The sequence below is a fragment of the Zea mays genome, chromosome 5 (assembly GCF_902167145.1).
Source record: "Zea mays cultivar B73 chromosome 5, Zm-B73-REFERENCE-NAM-5.0, whole genome shotgun sequence".
Taxonomy (NCBI): domain Eukaryota; kingdom Viridiplantae; phylum Streptophyta; class Magnoliopsida; order Poales; family Poaceae; genus Zea; species Zea mays.
The window spans coordinates 143,531,984-143,536,971 of NC_050100.1; the positions used below are offsets into that span (position 1 = coordinate 143,531,984).

Consider the following 4,988-nt stretch of genomic DNA (forward strand, 5'->3'; position numbering starts at 1 on the left):
ACCCCAGTCCCCCACACCCAGGCCATCATAACACGAACACGATAGCAAATCAGGCGCCGCCGCCGCAGCTACTGGCCAACAGGCAACAGCGATGCTTGCCCGGCGAGACGCGGAGGATAGTGGCAGCGGCACGAAGGCAGCGCACTTCGTGTTCGTCCCGCTGCGAGAGCAGGGCCACCTGATCCCTGCCGTGGACACGGCCCTGTTGCTCGCCACCCACGGTGCGCTCTGCACAATCGTCGGGGACCCGTACACGGCTGCGCTGGTGCGCCAGACCATCGAGGCCGCCCAGGCGGCCGGACTGGCGGTCAGGCTTGCTGAGTTCCCGCTCGACTACGCCGAGTCCGGCCTGCCGGAAGGGGCGGACCGCTGAGACAGCGTTCCAGCGGTGCACATGTCGAGCTACTACCGCGGCATGGCGCTCCTCTGCGCGCCAATCGAGAGCTACCTCCGCGCGAACGCGCCGTACCCGACGTGCGTGGTGTCGGACTTCGTCCACCCGTGGACCAAGGAGCTCGCCGCCAACCTCGGAGTCCCGCGGCTCACCTTCTTCAGCATGTGCGCCTTCGGCCTGCTGTGCCAGCGCAACCTGGAGAGGTTCAACGCGTACGACGGCGTCCAAGGCTCCGACGAGCCGGTGGTCGTGCCGGGGCTGGAGAAGAGGTTCGTGGTGACCAGGGCGCAGGCCCCGGGCGGGTCCTTCTTCCGCGGGATCCCAGTCCCGTGGTGGGAGGAGTTCGCGGACTACGTCGAGCGCGCGCAGGCCGAGGCCGACGGCATCATCATCAACACCTTCTTGGAGCTGGAGGCGGAGTACGTCGCCGGCTTCGCGGCGGCCCGGGACTTGAAGGTCTGGACCGTCGGGCCGGTCTCGATGTACCACATGAGCCGCACGACGCTGGCGTCAACGCTGGCGTCGAGGGGGCTGAGGGCCTCCGTCATCGACCCCGACGAGTGCCACCAGTGGCTCGACGGCAAGGAACCCGGGTCCGTGGTGTACGTCTGCTTCGGGAGCATCTCGCAGGCGGAGGCGAAGCAGGTGGTGGAGCTCGGCCTCGGACTGGAAGCGTCGGGGCACCCGTTCATCTGGGCGGTGAAGAACGCGGGCGAGTACGACGAGACGGTGCGCGAGTTCCTGCGCGACCTGGAGGCGCGCGTCGCGGGGCGTGGCCTGCTCCTCCGGGGGTGGGCGCCGCAGCTGCTGATCCTGTCCCACGACGCGGTGGGCGGCTTCGTGACGCACTGCGGCTGGAACTCGACGCTGGAGGCCATCACCGCCGGTCTGCCGGTGGTCACGTGGCCGCACTTCGTGGACCAGTTCCTCAACGAGAAGATGGCCGTGGAGGTGCTGGGCATCGGCGTCAGCGTCGGTGTGAAGGAGCCGCTGACGTACCAGATCACGAAGAAGGAGATCCTGGTGGGAAGGGACGTGGTGGAGGCGGCCGTCCGGAGCGTGATGGGCGGCAGCGAGGACGCCGAGGACAGGAGGCGGCGGGCGCGCGCGCTGGCGTCAAAGGCGCAGCTGGCCACGCAGATCGGCGGGTCGTCTCACGGCAACCTTCAGGATCTGGTGAAGCGTTTCGAGGCGTAGCGCCAACGTGCCGTGACGTGACCGATTGCCAATAAATGCCAAGTCTCTGCTCCGGCGTTTCTACGAACTTCTCCCATATTTGTATTGATGCACAGAATCCAAGCCTCCTGTTTGCGCTACGCAAGCGGTCGGGTGTCACAGCCCGGCCCGTAGTGTCCAGGCATTGTATGATGGAGCAATTCCTATGCCATCGAAAATTATTTTTATCCTTGTTGTGTCACTGGCCCAAATGTGGTACATATAAAAAATTTTCTATATACTACTCCATAGCATACAAAGGATGAAAATAAATTTTAATAGCATACATAAAATTAGTCATAGTATGATGGCTAGTGTCATATCTGGGCCACGTCCGAGCATGTTGAACCGGTACGGGCACATCCTATTAGCTTCCAGACATGGTTAAACCTGGGTCGTATATAACCCTAACCTATCGCCTCCTTCTCGACCCTCGACTCACAATCAGTCGTCCGTTCGACCCTCTTGTTCCGTCCACTCTCTGGCATCTGGTGATTTGAGGGTCGATTCCCTGTCCCTCTAGATCTACGCCACCACAATCTATTCTACTTTGCCACTGCCTCACCTGCGGTAGGGTCCTCCACCTCACGTACCTTTCTCGGTGTTGGGGGCGTATATTTTCGAAGGTCCACAAAACACCAAGACTAATTGTTTCATGGTGCATCTCCAAGTATTATAGGTACCTCTAACCAAAGTACCTTCGGATGGATCAATCAAAGACGAAGAAGCACGCTTCAGAACATTATCGTGAAGGAGCAATAGACAAACACTAGTATACATAAGCTCTATAGTGGCGGTTCACAATTTATTTATAGTGGCGTTTTTCAGAAGTGCTAGTGCTAGGGACCAGTAGAAATAATTATTTTTACAGACGGGTAACTGAGAACTGCCATTAGAAATCGTTTTTCATTGGTGGATATGTTAAGAAAACCGGCAATGGAAATCGATTTCCACTAGCGATCGAACTAATAAACCGGTAGCGAAAATCTATTCTAAAAACATAAAATTGTTAGAAATAGGAAAAAAAATTTAGGGAGGACTCGCTCGCCCATCTCTATCGATGTCGTAAGTCGTAACTCACGACATTTTTCACATGCTACGTGGAAGCTAGAAATTGAACCTATGACACCACCCTCGCGCGAAGGTTCCTCTAACGCTTCATCTATGACATGCCTTATGCTTAAACTACAATTTTATTGTCCACATATTATAACTAACCGAATGTAAATTGACAATTTGAGGCCATAAATTAACACAAACAAAAAAGGTGTCAACTTACAAAGTTGAATAACTTTTGAAGTTCTATAACTTTTATTTTGATATTTTTCCATCTGAGGTCGTTTGCAAAATTTGCATTTTGAATTTGACAAACTAGGATGCAATTTTTGAGAGTTGAGATGATTTCAAATAAAAACGTTGTCAACTACAAAGTTTCATAACTTTTTGAAATCTAGAACATTTATTTTGGTAGTTTTATGTAACACCTCAAAGCCCTATTTTTGAGAATATAGTAAAACTCTCTATAGGCTAGGAATCAGAGTACCATTTAATCATGTTTCTCTTAACTTTGAAGTAACATCTCCTAATATGTACGTATATATATAAATATATTCTAATAAAATATTGAATGAAAAGGATCCCTATGTGAACTAAGTTATTCCTCTGTTAAAACCATACAATTATAAATTCTCCCTAAGAATTTAAGTTAAACCCTATCTAAATAAAGCATTCTATACCCTAGATTTATCCTTCATAAAAATGCTTATTTTGGTTGTTTTTGGATTTCATACTTAAACGCAAGTGTTTAATTAAAGTATTAATACAAATATAATAGAATCTTTGCGTCTCATGACTAAAGTTTGATTGGGTATTTATTTTGAAGTTGAAACATAAATTCAGAATTGAGTGTAATTTGAATTTAGAAATTCAAAATAGAAAGATAAAAAAATAATAAAAGAATGATCTCTGTAGCCCTTGGCCCACTCGTCTTTTCTCCTCCCTGCGCGGCCATGTGGGCTGAATGCCTCCTTCGCCGGCCCAAACTTCTTTTCTCCCCGCGGTAGCCAGCTCTATCCTACGTGCGCGCACGCCGCACCTATTTCCTGTGCCGCTGGAGGGTGGGTCCGCGCTGGCAGGCTTCGTCCCCAATCTTGCACCGCAACAAACACCGCCGCAGTCGGCGCGTGGAATCCGGCCGCGACCCGATCGGCACGGGCCCACTACCCAGCCCCTATGCACACACGCTTTGGTCACCAAGTCACTGACCGTGGGTCCCGGCATCCAGAAATCCTTCTTCCACGCGGATCTCGCAACGGACTTGGACTCGGCTGCTCACCATAACAGTCACGTCGAAATCTGCGGCGAGTTCCCGGCCTGCGGCTTCCTGCGGGGGCGCGTGCCCGCACGGATATAAGCCCTCCCTCCCCTCGTTCATCCAGTCGAGCGACGAAGGGTCATGGACGTAGGGAGCCAAGGTTTCGTTAGGTCTCGGTACAGCCGCAAGGTTGAGTAGCCGCCACCGAAGTACATAGATAGCAGGTGAGGTCGAGTTCCAGTCCCGGCCGTGGGTGGTGCTCTCCTCCATCCTCGCCTTCCTTGACGCCACCGTTGAGCAAGCATCGATGCTCGTGCCCTGGGTGCCTCCTTCCTGACCACCTCGCCGGAGGAAGAGAATCGGACGCGGGATTTCTCGCCGCGGTGGCACGCTTCGCCGTGGCCGTGCTGCTCTGCATTGCAAAGCCTGGTAAGGAGCTTCCCTTCGAGTTCTCTTATTCGCCCTCTACGCAAATCGACCGATTGAAGGCAGGTTGGGGCGCTGGCGCGCAGGATCGTGGTCGCCGGCCATGGCCTCCGCCGTGGGGTGTGGCGGTGAGGCCGTCGGTCAGCCGGCGGTAGGAGCGTGGGCCAAGCATGTTCATTGGATACGCAATCGACGGATGAGATTAGAGATAGGCATAATGGTTCGCGTGATCGGGGTGTAGCCATCGGATTGAGATCTGAGGATGCGGGGGAGAGAGAGTTGTTATCCGTAGATCGTAATGAACGGACCGGATTAGATCGTAGTCACATTAAATCCTAGGCGTAGAAATTAGATCCGAGGGCTCGTATTGCTTATCGGTTCAAGTGGGGCGGATTTAATCTATGCCCTTGTTTCCTGATCGGATGGCCAATACTCGCCCGTACCCCTTCGGTCGGTGCGTCTTTCAAAAGAGACCTTGCGCTTATCAGGAATTAACCCGCGGTCCATAGATACTGTGCACTGAGTCTAGTAAGAATTGCGCTGGGGCCCCTGGCTTTTCCAGATTTTGGCGCCCAGTCCGGAGAATTAGAAATTCAGTAAAAGTGAATAGAAAATGATTTTTAATGTGAACATAAATAC

The 4,988-nt window shown here is 53.0% G+C and overlaps 1 pseudogene; it reads left to right on the plus strand.

Annotated features, from left to right (window-relative positions):
* On the plus strand, positions 1–1,811 carry LOC103626975 (UDP-glycosyltransferase 73C6-like; annotated as a pseudogene).
* Positions 1,812–4,988: the final 3,177 nt, after the last annotated feature.